This window comes from Ictidomys tridecemlineatus, chromosome 7, assembly GCF_052094955.1.
Source record: "Ictidomys tridecemlineatus isolate mIctTri1 chromosome 7, mIctTri1.hap1, whole genome shotgun sequence".
Classification (NCBI taxonomy): Eukaryota; Metazoa; Chordata; class Mammalia; order Rodentia; family Sciuridae; genus Ictidomys; species Ictidomys tridecemlineatus.
Genome location: NC_135483.1, coordinates 125,841,511 through 125,863,228, shown reverse-complemented (window position 1 = coordinate 125,863,228; position 21,718 = coordinate 125,841,511). Strand labels below are relative to the sequence as shown.

The following is a 21,718-nucleotide window of genomic DNA, read 5'->3' as shown; positions in this document are numbered from 1 at the left end:
TGAAGCCTGCTGTGTACCTGGGACCTGCACAGGCCTGTGTGGAGTGGATCTGAGTCTCAGGGCTTGACTTCCAGCTGTAGTCTGTTGGTCAGAAGGGGTGGTCCTGCACCAGAGGCTAAGCTCTGGCCGAGGTGTGTGCCTCCCCGGGGGTAGAGGTGGACCAAGCCTGCTGTATGCTTCAGACCTGCACAGGTGGTTGTGGCTGGATCTAGACTGCTGGGCTTGACCTCTATCTCTACATTTTCTATTAATATGATAGTCTGACTGTACTCTCTTAAGGGGAATTTCAAATTTCATCTTTAAAACAGTTTTTTTCTAAAATCTTTGTTTTTGTATCTCTGAAGAGAAGACTGTGACCATGTCCTGCTAATTTAAAGAAATTCATACTATTCTAAGTAGCTTGGGTTTAGAATTTTTCAGATATGCAAAATAAATCTGAGTAATTGCACATCAATATCTCTCAGAGTACTGAAGTAAGTCTTCCTACTTTATTTGTATAGTTAAATATTTATAGAGCTATATACATATATATATATGTATATATTAAGACTCCCATATAGGTGCCACATGAAATTTAAACTATGGCCACTAGAGGGAGCGCTAACATAGACAATATAATTTGTAAGCTCTGGTTCTTCTCTCCCTTTACTATGAAGAAGTTTAGAATTTATTTTAAAACTTTACTTTTTAGATTTATCCTTTGGAAAGCTGAGAAATATGGTCTTCCATAAATTCACAAGGATGGTCACTATTTTACTCTTATCTCACAAATTTTCTGTAGCTTTGGGCATTCTGAAGTGGGAATGGATGATTATTACACAAAACTATAAAGATATCAGTCTTGAGGAAAAAATTCCTATAAGGACCCTGAAACAAACATTAACACATAAATAAACAAGAACTCTACTATAACTTTTCTATCATAAATATAATTTATTTTAATCAAAGTTTGAGTTCTAGTCCAGCTAATAAATTGTTTTTACCCTGAATGACCCTGTATCTTTTTGCTCTGTATTATGACAAAATTATTTCCAAGGCAATTTGGTCTCTACAGTGCAATGATTCTACTCCTTTCACACCAATAATTTACTGTTATTCTTACACTTTTCACCTGATATATTTTAAAAATACAGTAGTTTTAAAGTTATATATATATTGGAAAATAAACCCAATTGTTTTTAGAAAGCTTATGCCAAGAACTTATGTTTAAATCTCTCTGTGTATTTATATATTTATAAAAAACATTAAAATCCTAGATAAATAACAATTATCAAAAGATTTTAGCTTCTTAATGACATTTGAGTATTAAAATGTCAATATTTAAAAGCAACATAAATTTAAAATGAGACTTGTTTTTTGCTTAAAAGGCACTGTTAGAATGAAAACAGAGCTGAATTTTAACTTACCTACTTAAAAATAATTTTAAAAATTAAAATTTCATTTATAACAATGGAACTTCAAATAGACTTTTCCAGTTTGGAAGTTGGAGAAATATTACATGAATAATGCAATATTTTGGAAAATTAATTTCTGGCTTTCTAAGCAAATTTGCAAAAAGACACAGGATATAAATTTTTAATAAAGCATTCCTCTCATTAATTACTATTTATTTCCATAGTTAATTTGTTATTGTCTGCCTAAAATTTATAAGAACCCTGTTTTTTTGTTGTGGATGTGGACTGAGACCTTTTTCTTTTGAAAAATGTACATGCAATCATGAAATATAACTCAACACATTCTGTGGATCCAATACTAGGTAAATATCTTTGAGCCTACTAAACAGATTCTACACTTGGAGAATTGGAGTTAGAGAATAGTGTTATAAACAATGTATCCTGAAGGAAAATTCAGATTCCTCATTAGCAATTGAAAGTGAAGAAACTCCTCACTATTCTTCCTACTGTTAGTACAGAAGCCTAGACACTGAGCAGTGCTGAGTGACTGTCTCTGGAGGTGCAATAAGAAAGTCCTCCTTAACTGGACAAGACTCCTGGGCAAAGTGGCTCAAGCCTATAATCCCAGGGGCTCCTGAGGCTGAGACGGGAGGCTTGTGAGTTCAAAGCCAGCCTCAGAAACGGTGAAGGGCTTAGCAACTCAGTGAGACACTGTCTATAAATAAAATACAAAAATGGGGCTGGGGATGTGGTTCAAAGGTTGAGTGCCCCTGAGTTCAATCCCCAGAACCAAAAAATAAAACAAAACAAAACTGACAATACTAATTAGGTATATTCTGTCTTCTTGAAGCTCTTGTGTCAGATGTTATGAAGAAACTCTCAATGTTCACTAATTGCTACCTACTCCTGGTGATTCATGTTGGAATAAACAATCAAAAGTAACCTACAGTGAATTTTTAAAGTCCCTAAAAATATAAAATGTAGAAGTGAATGATATATTGGCACACAAGCTTAAAATTGATTTTTAGTCTTTTATTTGAAAAGGGAAGAAGACAAAAAAATTAGAGATTAAAATGTAGAAAGCTAACTGCTGCTGCTTCAATATGATCCCAAGAAACAGATACTAGAAACTTCCAGATAAGTCTCCAGATAGACATCCATCACTATTCCTGAAAGAGGAATCATCTCCCAAAGTGGGCACTGCCCCATACTAATTTCCTTCTTTCAAATATCTGAAATGCTTATTTTGAAAAACTGAGTCTACATCAAAAAAATCTACTACATGGGCTGGAGATGTGGCTCAAGCGGTGGCGCGCTCGCCTGGCATGCGTGCGACCCGGGTTCCATCCTCAGCACCACATACCAGCGGAGATGTTGTGTCCGGCGAGAACTGAAAAATAAATGTTGAAAATTCTCTCTCTCTCTCTCTCTCTCTTTCTCCTCTCTCACTCTCTCTTTAAAAAAAAATCTACTACAAAGTTAACTGTGAAATAAAGGGCTTAGCTTTTGAAACTTTGTATTCTAGAAAAGCATCCTGGAAACCTGTTGGAATAAACAGTGAGCCAGGCAATTAATATTATTTCCCATATAAGTAGTTTTCCTCCCACAGAGATGGGTTCTACATTAATTCATTTGACTATATTTGAATATTGAGTATGTCCCAGGTAGTTTCTAGGTGCTCACATACAATGGTGAACAAAAATAAATTTTATGATATATGTTAATAAAAATATGGTCGATTCATAACAAAAACGTCCCTATTTCTCACCCACTCCTTCTAAAGAAGTGTGATCTTACAGCTCCTTCTTTCAAAAAGTAGAATCTACTTCCCCATCTTGACTGACTATGGGAATTGTTTTGGCCAATAGAATATGCATGGCTGCCCTGGTGAATTCATTTGGTGGTTTAAGTATAAGGAGTTCCATACCTGGGTCTCAAGGGCCCTTGTTTGTTGCTTCTGTGTCAATTAGATACCTGCCACCCTCTGAGGAGAAGCCAGACAGCCTGCTGTTTGAAGAGAGACCACTAGGTAGAGAAACAAGTCACCACCACACTTATGATGAAATCATCTTAGGGAAAATATCCATCAGCCCACTCTCAGCCACTTCAGTAGAGCTGTGCAACAGACCCGGATCTCACATCAGAGGCATGTATAAGACCATCAAGATTGGAAAAGCTGACCAAACAACTTGTTCATATGTGATGTTTGAGGTGGTCTGTTGTACTGCAATAGCTAACTGACACAGATGCTACACTACAGAAAATACATGCAATAAATAAATATTTATTGTGTCCATCTACAACTGAAAAAAATTAAAAAAAATACATGCTTAGCAAAGGAATGCATTATATTGACTCAAAGAGTACTTTTTTTTTTCAAAAGTAGATAAATTATTTCCTGAGAGCAGGAATTTCATTTACTTGGTAATGATTACTTTATAACATAAGCTTGAAAGAAAGAGAAAATGTTACTTTGTAATTAATATTTTGGTCCCAGGGAAATGGGGGGCCACTTTAGTGTACTCTTTAAACACGAGGTTTGCAAAAAAACTTCTAAAGAGGGGAAATCTCATGACCTATGAAATGAAGCTCAAATAAGAGAAAAGACTCAAATTGGGTAGTGGAATTTTAAAAAATGAAATTTCAGTATATGTAATTTATTCCTATACTGATATGATTACTAGTGATCATTATGTTACTCTGACTTGTACATAGAATATAGAAAAAAGGCTAAAAATTATAATTATGGCAATGTCTAGAATAAAAATTGCTAAAATAGTTTCCCTTTTACTGTATTTAAATGTTGTCATACATATTTTCTCTATTTCTCAGGGGTGTAAGTTGGGGAGCTTTATGGTAGTTTCTTTGTAGAATATTTAGGATTGATCTTGTGTGCTCTGTTAGTCCCATGACTCTGGGATTTCTCACTGAGAGGTACAGAATGATCTGTGTATACAGCTGAGATGTGGGGGCGGATCCCTCTTCCTATAAACTTCTTCCCCCGTCACCAATCTTTTTATTTATTTTTTTTTGGGGGGTGGATTGGGGGCTAGTGAAAGCATCAGTTTAATGAGAAACTACCAACTGAGACCAGGCCACAATTCACAATGACTGGAAGCCATGCAGTAGCAGTGCAAGAAGAGCAAAGCAGCAGGGTACATTGTCCATGTGGGCAAGTTCATAGACAAATTATTCTGGAAATGAAGACAGGTTTGGGCCTGCACACTGTGCAGGACTGTTATCCACTAGGGCACTCCCACCACTTGTGCCTGCGCCTTCCTCATCCTAGCCCATTGCCACATCCCACCCAAAGAGGGTGTAGGTAGAGAAACAGTAAGTCAGCTGGGGCAAAGGGCCTAGTGCTTTCCAGGAAGAGAACCAAGGCTGAAGGTGCTGTAAATCCCAGCACTTCTATAAGCACTTCCTACCTGCCTCTGTCCTAGCTGCAACACAGCAGCCACTGAATAGAGGTGGCAACCACACACAGTGAGGACACAGGTTAGAGAGGATAGGCTAGACTCATGAATGTTCCTTCTAGCCCCAGAAAAATAGGGGTTCACAGAGTCATGGCCAGAAAGGGGGTCTGCACACCAACTCAAAGAGGGTGGCAAAAGGATGAGCTGCTCTTGGTTACCAGGGCCACGACGTACCCAGCATCCTTCCTACTTTGGGCATTTGGACAGAGGGATGTCCTGGGATTCCATATCTGAGTGCTGAGGGTCAGAGTTGGCAATCATTGATTCTGACATGCCTGTCTGGCACACCAGAGGTGCAGCATACCCCACAACAAACCCAGGCCTTATGACCCTGTTCTGCTTGGGTCCAGATGATGCCCTACTTCCAGCCCAGCAGGTCAGACACTCCACTGCAGAGTCTCTACTGCAGGCCCCCAGGATGGGAATTGTTTCAGCTGCTTTTGGCCTCAGAGAGAGTCAGGACCCAGCCTGGACCTTGGATGGAAATAGACAAGTGAGGATCCAAGTAAGAGACCCTTTCTAGCTTATATTCTGAATCAGAAAACACCAAGCAAACCAGCAACACAGAAGCTCAGTACTATTCCTCTGCCACTGCTTGTCCTTGGCCTTTAAAACTCACAGAATTTTTGCTGAAAGAGTCAGATGCTTAAGGTAGGGCAAGAAGAGGACAGGACTTCGAGGGCATGGCGGCACAGCTTGCAACCCCAAGTGGAGGAGAAAAGACCACTGAGCACAGGGAGTGAGGCATAGGGAGGGGCCACTGATAGGTTGGGGAGTTGGAGTTCAGCTCTGTTAGCACAAGCACTTGTATGTGTCAATGTAGATTTTACAGCTAGAATACCTGTGTTTCACATCCTTGAAGTCACGGATGAGGCAGGGGATCATGCAGCAGCCCAGATCACAGCCCATGAAGCAGCAGAAGAAACCCAGGCTGAGGTTTAGCAGGCCAACCTCATAGGAGATCTTGGTGGTGATGGCCTGCTAGCAGTGGGGACATGTAGTCTGCACGGATGCATCATAAGATGGGAGGCCAATGTCTTCAGGGAGCAGTGGCATGCCTGGTAGGGGCTGCATAACAGCTAGGGAAGTACAGCCTGGGGTGGCTGGGGCTCCACTCTTCTCCTCCAGAAGCTGGATTGTAGGGTCCCCAGGATAAGGAAGGGGTGGCTTATTAAACAACTTTGCTGCTTATCATGGACCTCAAATCCCTGAAACTCAGAGAAAGGAAGTGGGTAAAGGTCCTTCAGCTACTGGCCAGGATGGACAGGGCTCTGGGGAGCTCTGAAACCTGGCGCCCAAGGTCATGGGTCACAGTGATGGCCCGGATTGGACCTGGTCTTTGGAGGAACTTCCCAGCCAGCAGGTTCTGCGCACAGCTGCCCCCATGTGCCTGACGGCCTGTAGGACCTGGAGCCTCCCACATGCCTGGTGTCCTCTACCAGAAGCCATTCTTGTTCTTTTAGACTTATACAACGGTAGGCCTAGAAATGATTTCAAATGTCCTCAACCCAGAATGCCACGTAAAACAAAAGGCTTTAGCTTTTTCTGCAATAAATAGATAACATGGGTATATCAACACCAAGATTTTGCCATTGGATCACATAAATGTGTGATTGGTAGAACTACTAAAACTCTAAGTTCCTGTTGATCATTTTTTTTTTTTACTGAAAAGCAGTGAAATGTACTTCTGTGTAATCTGCATTGCTTATTATTTACCATTATTTATTTTTCACAACAGATCTCCATTGGGCACTAAATCTCATTATGTAGCAGTGATCAATGAAGAAAGGTCTTCCCTGGCCAGGTCTAGCAGCCAGTGCAGTAGTAAGTGACTGTCGCAGAGAAGACCCATAGCTGTACCACTTCACTCTTATGTCTGAAGCATCAATGGAAGGAAGGGAACATGTTTATATGAAACTTTCAGAGTGTTAGCTGGGCTGGGGTGAATGTCAAGGTGGTGTTCCCTTCTGAGTTGCATTCTGCTGTTGACATTTCATTAAAAAAAAAAAACTGATATATGATTTCCACTTACCTTCCTCTATTACTAACCTCTACCTTGGATTTGGCTTCTTATTATAAAACCCAATATCAAGTAACTGAATTAGTTGAGGAATGGGCTAATCTGTTTAGTTTAAAAAACATGTCAAGTATTAAGTTTTCCAGAAATTCTAAAGGTATATTTGAAATTTAAACTGTATCCAAAATATATTAGTGTATTATTAGGTGCATTTTATTTACTAATGTATTTAGTGAATAAAGTAAAAACATGATTGATTTTTATTAAATGATTTAGAAATTATGATTTGTTATCTCTGATCAACTCTTCATTTAGAAAATTAAACTTTAGACAATGAAAATTCTTACTTGTCTTTTCAATAATCTCTTCTAATTTAAATGTAGGAGTAAAACAATCTCATTTTATTAATGGGATAAGTTAATGACTAATATAATTTATTTTTATCTATTATTTTTCTTTTACATTTTAATGCTATTGAATAAGAGAAGGTCAAGCATTATTTTCATAAAATATTATTTTGTTTTGAAAGGAAAGTAAGCATTTTAGATGATGGGAAACTAATATCTATTCATATCTGAACAAACTGTACATGAACATTGTACAAGCCACAAAATACTATATATTCCCTCTCCTAGGCAATATGAGTGGCTGGTGCTTCTTTATCAATTACAGTTTAGCTCAAGTCTAATCTTCCACATTCTTATATAAGATTTATTAAGATATTTAATCATAGTGTGGCTCCTGCTTTGTGTTAACATTTCATCCAGAGAAAAGTTGCTATTTTAAATCCCTTCTCAAACTACCAAATACAAGCCCACATCCTAGCATAAGTCATTTTGAACTCCCTCTTGCTGAGATGGCCTATGGTTTTCCATGTTGTATGGTCTCCTTTGCTGAAATGAACAATAAACACAGCTTGTTCAAATGCAAATGTTCTCCTGGTGGTCTTTGGAGGATATGACTTCCTGCCTAGATCACCAAAATAAAGGTATCCAGGCAGAGAGCCCAATATCCATCTATTTAGCCTCCCACCATGACATTTTAATTTATTCACTACATATTTTATATTACTGAAACGGTGCTTGCAACTATCCCTTTAACATTAATTTATTGTTCCTTCCATGTGTTTCCAAGGATCAGTTCATCTCACATGTTACCTTCACATAGTGGTTCCCGTGAGCGATTCTCAGTCAATGGGCTATCAGCTCAGCTTCCCAGGAGATGCAGCATATGGTTTCTACACAGATCAATAGCTCCCTGCATCTCCCTGCCCAGGGTGTTCTCTTTCCATTAGGGAATACTGCAGAGATTCCTGGAGGAGCTACTTTAATAACCACAACTAACCTTCCACCAATGAGAGACTGCAGCTGGTGGAGAGTATCCCAGCTTCTGGTCCCATGATTGAGGCAATTCTGAAATGTGTTCCACTTAGTCTTCAGTGGCATCTATCAAAATTAAGCTATAATAACCACATGTTGGTCATTATTGCTATCTTCAATGATCTTCTTACTTTTGTCTCACTTCCTCCTTGGTTCACCTCACAAGCTTTCTATTACTACTACCTGAATAAATTCCATGCAGCTAAACACTTTTGGAGGAATATTGAACAGACACTCTGATAAGAAATCTGGAATTGATCAAGAAACCTGCTGGTGGATTCCTTAGCTTGATACAGCACTAAGATTACAAAACTTTTTGTACTTGCAGAATACTGGAAAAGGAACATGCTTTGCCGGGGTCCTGCCCCAGCGGGGTCCAGGGAGTCCTGAAGGATGAGTGGCGTCGGCGAAAAGATGAGACAGGAGTCGTTCCGTTCGAGCAATCTCCAGAGAGAGAGAGCTAAAGCAGCTTTCTCTGGGTCCCCTTTTATTACAATTTTTCTCATCATTATAGATTCACAATACGTCATTAATTATATAATTTAAAACTTTGCCAAGACATGACATTTCCTTAACCATGATTGAGGGCACACCAATCTACATCCTTCCAGGATATGACCCCCAGCCATATAATCATCAAAAGTACAGAATCATCAATAAAACATGTCACCAATTTACACCCTTCAGATTTTCCCAAGATTTACTATTTTTCCCAAGATATGTTATTTTCTTATTAACTAATGCCAAACTACGTAGCCAGACTCTAAGTCTCCTAACCAATCATTAACCTAAAGTACACTTGTACTTTATTTCTAATTTAAAATTCCCATCTAAAAAAGTCCCTTTAAATCTTATATTTAAAATATCCTAAAGTTTATGAATCATCCTTAAAACATATCAGAAACCTATACAACTAAAGACTTAAGAATTTCTAAACTTAAGAATCTAAATAAAATGATATTTCTAACATTTTTCTAAAACTGTGTCTTATAAAGCTATTTTAATTAATTCCTAAATTTATTCTCATAAAACTGGTTGAGCTGCTTTCTCAAAGAGTTTGTTTCTCAGTTAAGGTGCACTAGTTCTCAAAGAGTTTGTTTCTCAGTCAAGGTGCACTAGTTCTCATGACCTATCAGAGGATTATTTTTGTCCGTTATTAGGTTTGTCCACAATGTACTAAGATAGAAGAATAGCCTTTTACTTTGTCCTAGATATGCTGAGGGGTAGTAGAACAGCCTCCAAGGCATGAACTACCTGTTATGTTCTAGCCATCTGAAATTTAATTTGTTTGGCATTTAACATACTCATGCCTCCTGTGAGAAACATAAGCATGAAAATGCAAAGTCCCAATTACAAAAAAAAAAGGGTCTCATGGTTTCGGTTACCCACCAACCAGCGTGGCTTTGCCAGCATTCATCCTCACTGTGACCCTGTCAAGACAGTGAGTGGGGGATCGATCGCCTTCACCAATGCCTTAGGGAATAGCTCTAAAACTTGAAAGGTAAGAGGGCAATGATAATCATAACAATAGAAGATTTGATTGATTTTTTCTTATCCACAAAAGGCATCTTCAAGAAAAAAAAATAAGGAGAGATTTTGTTTAGTCAACTATCAATTTAAAACACACTATAAGGACAGAATGATCTCACAGCAGTGTGTAAAGAAACTCTCTCTCTCTTTCTCTCTCTTTTTTTTGTAGCTGGAAGCTTTATTTACACTAGTAATAAAGTCCAATATTTAATAATGTGTGAAATTTACTAAGGTAAAATTTAATTCACATCCCTGGCAAGAATATTTTTTAAGGCTCATTAAGTTGTAGTCCAGTGGTCAAAACCATCCAACAACCTACTTTTTTGGAATTCAAGCTTTACCATTCATTAGCATGGTTTTCATGGCTGTTTTCATGCTACACTGGCAGAGTTGAACAGATACCACAGAAATCAAACAGACTGCAAAGTTGAAAACACTAATTATCTAACACTTTGAAAAAAAAGTTTGCTGATTCCTGTTCTATTCTTTAGTCAGGACCTGACTTTACTCTGGTCTTTGATAGGAAAGAAGAGTAATCCTGAGGTTTGTGATTAGTCATTTGAAAGATATCTTGAGTTCTTGAATTCTCTGATATAATAAGATAGCAGCTCTCCTTGCTAGAAGAGATAAGACCCTATATTCTAGAGACTAAGCAAAGAAAGAACTTACATTCTATGGTTCAGAGATTCACAGGGGTTTTAGTGTCAGTTAGAGCATGGGAATTTTTTAGGTTCCCCTGATAATAGAGTAAGAGTTATTATGGCACTTGATAAAGAAGTTCATGGAAACCTCTGAAATTTCTCTCTGCCAGCCCAGACAGAAACAAAAAAAAGGCCACATCATATTCTGAAGGATGGGAATGGTAGATTTCAGTGATATCATTAAAAATATCATAGGATGAAGGGTTGCTGTCATATCTCTAATTAATTCTCCAGTGTGGCTTCTGAAGAAATAGCTAGTTATTTCTTGGGTAATTGCTGTCCTACTCCTTCCTCAACTCAATCAAGACTTCCAATGCTGGTAACATGCCAGACGTAGTATCATTCCTAGAGCAGATTTGTAAGGTCTCTACTCTGTGGTACATTTCTATACTTTGGTGAATGGAGTCTTTTCCATTTAAAGTATAAAAAGATAGCAGAAACTGTTCACCTTCACATAGGATAGACATAAGTATTCATTTTCAGTTTTTTCTAGGGTTAACTGTCCTACTTTCATTTTTATAATTTTATCTAAAGTGGTATGAACCAAATTACCATTTCCATAGATTCATCTTATTGGTCCCATTATGCTAATTAGACAGGATGAGAAATAATGTGGCTAGTGTACTGGGGTCACTATGAAATATGTGCATTTCACAGTGGAAGATACACTTTATGAAGATACAGGCACTTGCAACATTAGTAGATTTTAGACATCCAGTGATCAAGAATATTCTGATATAAACACTCCAGAGTCAAAGATAAATAGTTGCATCTTGCATCCTTTAACACAATGAAGGAATCACTGTTCCACATGAGCCTCTTTAGGTCCTCGAGATAATATATCTCACAACTAAAAGCAGTAAGCTGTAAGTTAAGCATTGAGCCTGAGGCCAATGATAGAGATTAAAATCTTAACCAAAGTATACTAAGTAACTATGTAAAGAGAACTCATAGTCATGTGCTGGGTTCTGTCAGCCCACCAAGTCCTAAATTTGTACATGCCTAGCAGCAGTCTGTCATGTATTTAAAATGGAATACCCATGATTGAACCTAGAAAGGACTATATATCACAAGTAAGTTGCATGATCAGGTGGATCAAACCCATGTATTACTCCATGGTTTTCTTTCCTCAGCTTACAGTTATGGTCATATGAGAGTCACTTATCATGCTGAAAACAGAAAAGCCCAAGTTTGTCTTGGAAGTACTTCACTTCGTATGTAGATGTGCACCAAAACAGATGAGTTGAGATAACTGGTCATCCACTTAGGATGGAAAAAGAAATGTCTCTGAGGTGAGAATGTATGCAGATGCTTGAGAAATGGCCTATAGCTTGGCCATGTTCTCGGGAACCAGATAGCAAAAGGATTAGTGGATCTGATACAAAAAGAAGTATATCTTTAAATACATAGGCATAGATGTGAAGTGTAAAGATTTTATCACCTATCAGAAAGCATCCTCCAGGACAAGTTCACTGAACAACCAAATAGAAAAATTTTGACTTTGTTACTTGAAGCTTGCAAACCCTCATCATTGGCCATGCCAGAAATGTCATGATGGGTACCTGTATGTAATGGTTGTTGAGGTAGAGATGGGGATGATACATAAATATCAAAATATGGACTTTCTCATAACAAGGGCAATATAGGCACTGTGGTTTCTGGGTTTCCCATTTTCTGCAACATCAACCAACATTACATTATTGGTTTTTGTTTTTTTTCAATAGATGTTTTTTGCAGTATCAATCAAACTTAAAAAAAAAAAGCATGGTCTTCAAATTGGCAATTTCACTTCTGGGAACATACACTAGGAATATACATATAAAAATTATGGAAGGTGTGACTTGACATAGGGTACATGCCAATCAAATTGTTCCAAGTTATTCCCAGTTTTTTGTTTGTTTGTTTGTTTTTTGCAACCAAGAGATCTTTATAGTGACAGTGTCTGATTAACAGGGAAGGAAGGTAAAAAAGAGAGAGAGACAGAGAGAGAAGGGAAAGAAAGAAGAGAGAAAGAAAGGGAGAGAGCAAAGAGAGAGAGAGGGAGAGAGCAAAGTGAGAGAGAGCAAGAGCAAAGTGAGAAAGAGAGTGAGAGAGGTAATAAAAGTGAGAGAGAGAGAGAGAAAGCTAGGGAAGAAAGAAAGTGTGTGTGTGTGTGTGTGTGTGTGTGTGTGAGAGAGAGAGAGAGAGAGAGAGAGAGAGAGAGAGAGAGAGAGAGAGAGAGAGAGAGCCAAGTTAGTCCCAGTTATTAAATTGCATTTACAGTGTTTTAAAAATAGTTTTCCTTTTCCCCCTTTTTCTTCCCACTTCCATCTTATAACATTGTTCTGCATTTCTTTTCCTATTGATAAAGGAAAAATGAAACCCAAAATATTTTAAAGCATATAAGATTTGGTAATTACCCAGCAAGCTTAAATTCAATACAATTTTAGATATTCCTTTATATTTATATACACTGCTAAAAAATACATACCAAGAAATATGAACATTCTGAAGAATTTATTTTCTAAGGCTGAAGGGAATCTGGGTGTGGTGGAAGAATTACTGCAAAAAATATATTTTCATGAAATACATTACACAAAATTGAGACTGTGAAAAATAAAAGAATGATTTAAACTCAGTACATTAGAAATAAGTGAGGAAATTTCTGAGAAACCTTGAATTGTGGGTTGTTTTGATTGAAAGAAATTTCCAGCTGAAACCAACTTTTGTCCTCATTAAGGAAGGAAACTCCAATTTAGAGAAAAGCGTTCAACTATGACTGTTAAATTGGAAAAGTAACTAAAACATTGTTGAAATCAAAGTTTTGAGAATAAAACTGATATATTTGCTTACAACATCCATCAACTGATACTGTGATTATTAATGGGATATCATCTTCATTTTTTAAATTTTATTTTAATAAAATCTCTGTACAAGAGTATTTCTTTATTTTTAAAAAATTTCTATAAACTTTATTTGATTAATATGCTATTAATGATTAAATATTTTTCTTGACAATGAATTTTTAGTTTAAGGAATCATTTAAAAGGTAAACTTTTGTCCCCTTTGGTTTTCTTAAAAAGAGAAAAAATAGGTTTACTGAAAAAAGGAGAATATTTGGAAAACCCATTCGTTTGTGATATATCATTCATTTGTGATGTATCACCATTTTTTATATAAGAAAAGTTAATATCCTATTCTTGAGCAATTTTTAGATCTAATATTTTTTTTACTTTTGATTCATAGCATAAGTAGAATAGCAAAAGCATATTTTAATTATTATTTCTATATTTTCTTTGCAGATTACCCATTAGATGGCAATGTTATATATTTGGAATTTTGAATCTACTGCTATGGAATAATGGGAAAATAATATTACCTTTTTATTTTCATAATTCTAAGCACAAGACTTATATGCTTCCTTATAGTTAAGGGTGATTTTGTGCAAGAGAATGTTCCTGTGTGGGTGTGCATATGCTGGGTTTGAAAGTCATCTTATGACAAGCAATACTCCTTATGAAAGGCTTCAAGTGCTTTTATGTTTTTAAACTAAAATTCAAATGGTAAACTCAGCCCTGGAATTTTTCATAAACTTTGGCTAGCTCCTGGAGTGATGTGTGCTATAGAAGTGGAAATTCTAGTTTATAGTATATTATTCCACTCAGTGGAGATAAAAAGCATTATATAATAATTATTGCAAAGCAACAATAAGAGAACAGCATCAGAATTCTGGGTGCAGTAATGATAGAGAATGTAATTATTGGAAACAGTGCTTACCTACCATGAACTGTGTGAGTCTTATGGAACATTCATAATTCAGGACTAAGAAAGAGTCCAACTTAAAACGTTGTCTACTGACTAACACCTTGCATGCATCACAATCACCAACACCTGGAAACATATTAGACATTCAAATTCTCAGGCAAAGCCCACAACTTCTGATTCAGACAGTCCAGGGGTAGGACCCAGTAGTCTATGATTTCACAAACTCTCCAGTTAATTCTTATGTTCACTAAAGTTTGGGGAGATGTGCCTTAGATTTCCCAGGGAAATAGACTACATTACTGACTAAAGTCTCTTATAGCAGTTAAGATAAACCATTAATTGAAAGTGAATAAGGAAGGAATAATGATGATGAATAAAAGAAAATAAATGTAATTTTATTAATTAAATAAGTTTGATGAGTTATGCTTCTTCAAAAACATAAAGGGAATAAAACTATCCTTTCAATAAGTAGATGTTCTAATGTCAGATGTAGATATTTTGCTGGACCTAATTCAATTATTATCTATCAGCACATGATTTCATCTTTTTTAAATTTAACTTTCTTCTTTTACAAGTAAATGTAGATTTCCCAAGTTGTAAGAAATAATGTAGAGAGACCCTATGCCCTTTATTCTGTTTTGCCCAAGGGTAGCATCACAAAAAAACCATAATGCAAAATCACAATCAGAATATTGACATTGATGCAGTAAAGATGAAGAATGTTACCTTCACCACAAGATCCCTCTTGCTGCCTTTAATAGCCAGGCCCACTTCTTTCTTGCCCTCAGATCTTATCCCCTTGAAATCACTAGACTTTTTCCGCTTCTACAATTTTTTTTTTTCATTCAAAGACCGTTACATAAGTGGAATCATTCCTGACTTTTTTCACTCAGTAAAATCCATGTAAGTTTCAGTGTTTGTTTTACATAGATATTATTAAAAAATAATATTGGACCTATTATTCACATGCTGACCTCTCTAATTTTTTTTTTCCCATTTGGGATGATTATTAAGGAAGTTGCTGCGTTTTATGCACATGATTTTGTGTGTGAATTCATCTTCATATTTTGGGGTTCTTTGACCCTGAGTGTAATTATTAGGTCACATAGAAATCATATGTTTATTATTTTAAAGAAATTACCAAACTATTTTCCAAAGTAACAATACTATTCTATACTCCCACTAACAATGTATTTTTTATTTGATCTTTCTGCATCCTTGACAGCAGTTGGTGCTGTCACATTTTTTTTGTTTTGTTTTTAATTTTAGACATTCTCAGAGATGTGCTATGATAATTTCCATTTTCCTAATGGTTAATTATGTTGTTAGCATTTTAATGTGCTGATTTGTCCATTGTGGGTTTGTTGGTTTTTTGTTTTTTGTTTTTTTTTTGTGTGTGTGTGTGTGTGAAATTTTTATATGTCCTTTACCCATGTTTTAATTGGCTTGTTTGTTTTCTATTGTTGAGTTCTAAGAATTCTCTCTCTCTCAATCTCTTTCTCTACACACACACACACACACACACACACACACACACACATACATGTATATACATAATCTGTGAAAATATTTTTTTATCACAGTGTAAATTACCTTTTCACTCTCTTTACTGTCTCATTCAGAGCAAAAGTTTTTAACTTTGAAGAAGCCCCATTTATCCATTTTTCTTTTACAGATTTTGTTTGGAGTTTGAAATTTAAGAACTCTGTGAAGCTTCAGAACATGAAGAACTTCAACTCTTTAAAAATCTTTCTGTGAAAGTTTTATAGTTTTATGCTTTTTTACATAAGTCCATTACCATTTTGAATTAGTGTTTTTCCAGGAGGTGAGACTTAGGTTGTGTTCCTTTTCTTTCTGTGAATTTTGTTTCTGTGGATATTTGTTTCTGTCAATTACTTCAGCACCATGTGTTGAAAGGCTATCCTGTACTGAAACGTTTTTCAGCATGTACTTTTTAATACATAATGTTTAAAGGAACTGGTAATTATAAGAAGAACATATGAAACAGAAAAAAATAAAGTGTTAGGGATTTATCAGAGAGAAATAAAGGGAAGTGGATCAGGGCCAAGAGAACATTTGTGTGTCTCATGCCAGCTTGTGTCCTTTAGGAGGACTAAAAAGAAGGAAAAGAATTTCAAAAAATCTTTGAAGGGGAATTAATCAGAATGAATTAATTATAGAAAACAGTAGAAAAAGAAAGGATATGGTGCAACAAAATTTTACATCTTGTTTAAAAATATTCCCTCAGGGAACCATCAGGAATTCTGGTGCAGATGGGTAAACATCTCCCCCTTTTTCTCTAGTAGGAGCCTCAGATAATCCCGAGACATGTGAGATGAAAGTGTTAGAATTTCTGTTTTTCTTAAATTTTTTGTACATACAAAAGACTATAAAATATAAGTAGCATAAAGTAGAGTGATTCAATGAATATAATCTGGGTTTAGAAATAAAATATTACCTAATCTTATAGTCCCTTCTGTTTCTTGACTAGTTCCTGACATTCTTTTCTGATAGAAAACATTTACCCTAAATTTTTCGTTCGTGATTCCATTGTTCTTTATCATAATTTTACATATTTTGTTCCTAAACTATATATAATTCAATTTTATATGTCTATGATGGAATTATGCTTCCTGTATTGTACTGTAAATTATAACCCACTCTTAACCAAGTTTTTAGAGTCCACTATGTTTTTGTGTGCATTTAGTGATAAGACATTCATTTTTAATGTTTTATCATACTCTAGTCTATGAATGTAGGTGGAAGTTTTAACTCATTCTTCCTTTAATGAATAATAATGTTCTTTCCAATTTTCTTCAAATGGAAGGTCATCAATAATCTTGAACAGAATTCCTGAAATACATAAAATCAAGAACTTCTCTAGGCTAGATTCTCAGGATTGAAATTTCTAAGTGCTTTGTGTACCTTCAAATTTATTAGATAATGCCATATTGTTTTCTCGGCTTTCTGTACTCTATTACATCAACACAAATGGTTTATTTATTAGGCTCTGGCTGTTCTGTGTCTTTTCCAATAATTGACATTTTCAGATTTTAATATTCTTGCCTATCTCATGTATGTATAAGATGAAATCTTTTATTCCTCTGATTTTTAATTTGATTCAGCAAAAACTTAGAGGTTTGTCAGTTGTTTCTACTTATGTAGTATCTCTGCAAGTCTTGCATAATTTTTAATTGTGTTGAAATGTCTTGGGTGCTTTTGGGTTGCTTATCTCTTTCTTATTTAGTTAAGGACATTCTTATTTCTGATATGTTATACATGACTACTGATATACACATGCAAACCTGTGTGCATGCAAACACACACACAATTTACATGTTTATGTAACTGAATATATCATGTCTTTCTGTTTTGTTGCTTTTCTTTCTTTTTTTCTTTTTTCTTTCTTTTGTTCCTTTGAGCTACAATTTTGCAACATGAACTGGATTTTTGTTTTAGACTTTTTTAAAAGAATTCCTTCTAGGTCTTGGGATCACAAAGACATAGTTTATATTCTTTTTTATTGATTGTTCAAAACATTACAGAGCTCATGATATATCATCTTTCATACATTTGACTCAATTGGGTTTTGAACTCCCATTTTTTACCCCAAATACAGATTGCAGAATCACATCGGTTATACACTCACATTTTCACATAATGGCATATTAGTGACTGTTGTATTCTGCTACCTTTCCTATCCCCTACTATCCCCCCTCCCCTCCCCTCCCCTCCCATCTTCCCTCTCTACCTCCTCTGCTGTTGTTCAATTCTCTCCCCTTTTTCATTCCCTCCCCCTTGCCCCTCATAACCTCTTACAATTTTGTGTATCATTGAAGGTCTCCTACCATTTCCATATGTTTTCCCTTCTCTCTCCCTTTCTCTCCCCCCCTTCGTCTTTGTTTACTGTTAGTCTTTTCCTCATGCTCTTCCTTCCTGTTCTGTTCTTAGTTGCTCTCTTTATATCAAAGAAGACATTTGGCATTTGTTTTTTAGGGCTTGGCTAGCTTCACTTAGCATAATCTGCTCTAATGCCATTCATTTCCCTGTAAATTCTATGATTTTGTCATTTCTTAGTGCTGCATAGTCTACATTCTCAAAGGCTTATACTTTTATTGTTTACATATACATTGTAGCCAAGATGGTATTTATTTCTCTCTTTCAGGTGATGTAATAGCATAACTTAATTTTTTTCTATATGGAAAAATCATTCCAGCAGTGGATATTAAAGAGTTAATGCACTGCACAGTCAAATGCAAAATCAACTCTGTTTTAAACAAGTTCCCAAGTATATGTTTCCAAATATCTATTAATGATCTTTATTTTGAACCAATGAATTTGTTTCACTAGGACAGTATTATAGCACATTTATAATGCCACTTAGTGTCTGGTAAAGCACTTTCAATCATATTGTTCTTTTCTTCATAAGTACTTCAGTTATTATAGGTTCTTTGTTTCATGAATTCCTACAAAAATCCATCTGTTTTGTTTTCAGTTGCACTAAATCTACAATTAAGAAAATGTATTTTCTTTAAGCATGCAATTTTCCAATCCATAAACATAGTATATTAATTTTAGTTTTCTTTATTTGGGTTCTCTTAAATGACTTTCAATAAAGTTTTATAGTTTTTTCAAATATATATATTTTAAAATATAATGTTTTATATTATATTTCTTCCTAAATATTTTATATTTACAATAATATAAAATAGTTAAAATTTTTTAATTCTAATTTTTAAATGCATTTAAAAAATCAGACTATCAATACAAAATACAAACACATAAAAGCACATAAAAAGTTTATGCATATGTGTATATATAGACATATACATATACATATACATATACACACATAAGCATTTCAGTCTGGTATCCTTGTTAAACTAACTTTGACTTTAATTGCTATATTTATGTTCTTTTGAGTTTTCTGCAGAGAATCATTTTTTTTATTGTAGTAACAATTTGGTTTATTTCATTTTCTTAGTCATTTTTCTCTCAGATTTTTTTTCTTCAGTATCCAGTCAATATTAGTAAATCATAAGCTTTAAAATTTTTATTCCAAAGTTTAGGGTTATTTTTATAATGCTTTTTGATGTTGCATCTCACTTATGTAGTTATGTAACTTTTTTTCAATCCTGTTACAGTTCTGTGTGTGTGCATTTTCTTTGGGTCTAAGCAAAATTGCCTGAGGATTATCACTTTTAATTCTTTTTCCTAAACTTCTCATTGGATTCTTGAGACATTTCATTATTAATTTTAATGTATTATTTTCCCTCTTTTATTTAAAACATCTGTTTCTTCTTCTAAGTTCTTAAGTTTGTTGGGTTTTGGTCTTTTCTTGTTTGTTTGTTTAGCACCAAGAATTAAACCTAGCAGTGCTTAACCACTGAACCACATCTCCAGCTCATTTTATATTTTATATTTTTAGAGACAGAGTCTCATTAAGTCAGTTAGGGCCTCACTAAGTTAGTGTGACTAGCTTTGTAGTGGCAATCCTCCTGCCTCCGCCTCTTGAGCCACTGGTATTACAGGTATGCTCCACTGTGCCCAGCTTTAAGTTTGTTTCTTAACTCATCAATTCTAGTCTTTATAAATACATATGTATGCATTTAAAGCTATCAAGTTCTAAGTTTCTTTATTTTTTTCATATATGCACTTGTATGTTTTTTTCTAAATTTTAATTTAGTTTGAAATATTTTCTAATTTCTACTATCCCTTTTTTAAACATAGGAGTCATTTTGTAATGTATTTCTTCATATAATAATTTGTATCTTAATTGCAAATATTTAAATCAGAAAATGGGTTGTCCATAATATTGAAGTTTCAAATGTATTGAATTTTGTTTTATTTCCCACTATGTTATTAGTTTATAGAACTGCTTTTTGTGTCTCAATAGAATGAGTCTCTGCATTGTGGAATGCAGTCCTCTTTAGGTGCATTTATTAATAAAGCTAAGTACTTACCAATTTTTTTTTAACTTATAAAAACTACACTTTTATGGTGAATATGTCCCTTACTTATAATTATTTTCATTTTACATATGTTAAGACTAAGATAAATACTCTAGATATTTAGAGCTATTCTATATAGTTGGTGAATTAATAGTTTTATCATTGTTTAGAGAATTTATTTATTTCCATCAATATTTTCCCCTTAAAACCCATTTTGTCCAACATCAGTTTTGAATTTCAGCTTTTTCTGTTGCCCCTGTTAGTAATTTCTAGGAACACCTAATTCATTATTTCACTTTGGCTTGTAGGTCTTTAGGTTCAAACTCTATTTCTGACAGATAGGATACAGATACATGTTCTTGTAATCTTTTATAACCTATTAGTCACTTAAATGAAATATCTAACAATTTAAATTTATTGTAACTAAAGACATTTTTAATCATTGTAATTTCTCTTTATTCCTTTAAAACATAATATTAATGTTATGAGTTGTTCATATGTTTACATTCAAAGTGAAAACAAACTAAAGATTATCAATTAAATTACCTTAATACCTTGCTATTGTCTTTCTGTTTATCACCCTGTGTCTCTTCTCTATATTGGTAAATTTTCCATGGTTGTATTATTTCATTGTTTTTTTCAAATGTAAGTAAAAGCCAACATAAAAATATACTTTCTTCCTTTCTTAGATAAAATGTAGCAACCTATGCAAATTTTCTAGACCTTTATGTATCTTACATTATTTCATACAAACATTGAAAAACCTGTCTTAAAACAGATGTTTTTTCATTTCATTACACAATTTCACCACAGCATAATCTTTGTCCATTTGCTTTGTTTCATTTTCTTTCTTCTTGTCTTATTTAATTGAAAAGATTCAGAAAATTATATTGTGCTAAATAATAGTTTCTAGGCTTGGGTTACCCATTTTTCTTGCTAATCCATCTATGAATTTAAGTAATGTTCTTTTCCTGTAATTTATCAAGAATTTTTAGCTTGGAATATTTGTCATTGTCTTTTGTCTATTGCATTTATAGAGTCTTTTTAAATTTGTTCTATCCTAAAATTTAGAAGTCTAAATTAAACTTGACCTGTTTTCAATACTCATAGCAACCTTCAGCCCTAGAGTCTTAGTCATTTTGTGTAACACATGATCGTATATCATGTAGAGAACACGTGATATGAGGGGCATTCCAAAAAACAAAGACTGTCAGTGTAAATGGATGTGTGTTTTTACAATTTGTGTTACTTTGTGGGTAGGAAGTAAGTAATAGGAGTTTATTAACTATTGTAGTATTTATTTCAAAATAATTCCTACTGATTAGCTTGAAATTTAAGGTCTTTTGTTGTTGTTGTTGTTGTTGTTGTTGTTGTTTGTTTGTTTTTGTGCCAGAATTGAACCCAGGGGCACTAAACCATTGAGCCATATCCCCAGCCCTGTTTTTGTATTTTATTTAGAGACAGGGTCTCACTGAGTTGCTTAGGGCCTTGCTAAATTGCTGAGACTGGCTTTGAACTCATGATCC

The 21,718-nt window shown here is 34.8% G+C and overlaps 1 pseudogene; it reads right to left on the bottom strand.

Annotated features, from left to right (window-relative positions):
* Positions 1-5,662: 5,662 nt before the first annotated feature.
* Positions 5,663-21,718, bottom strand: part of LOC101967229 (cell death-inducing p53-target protein 1 pseudogene) — a 154,421-nt pseudogene continuing 138,365 nt past the window's right edge.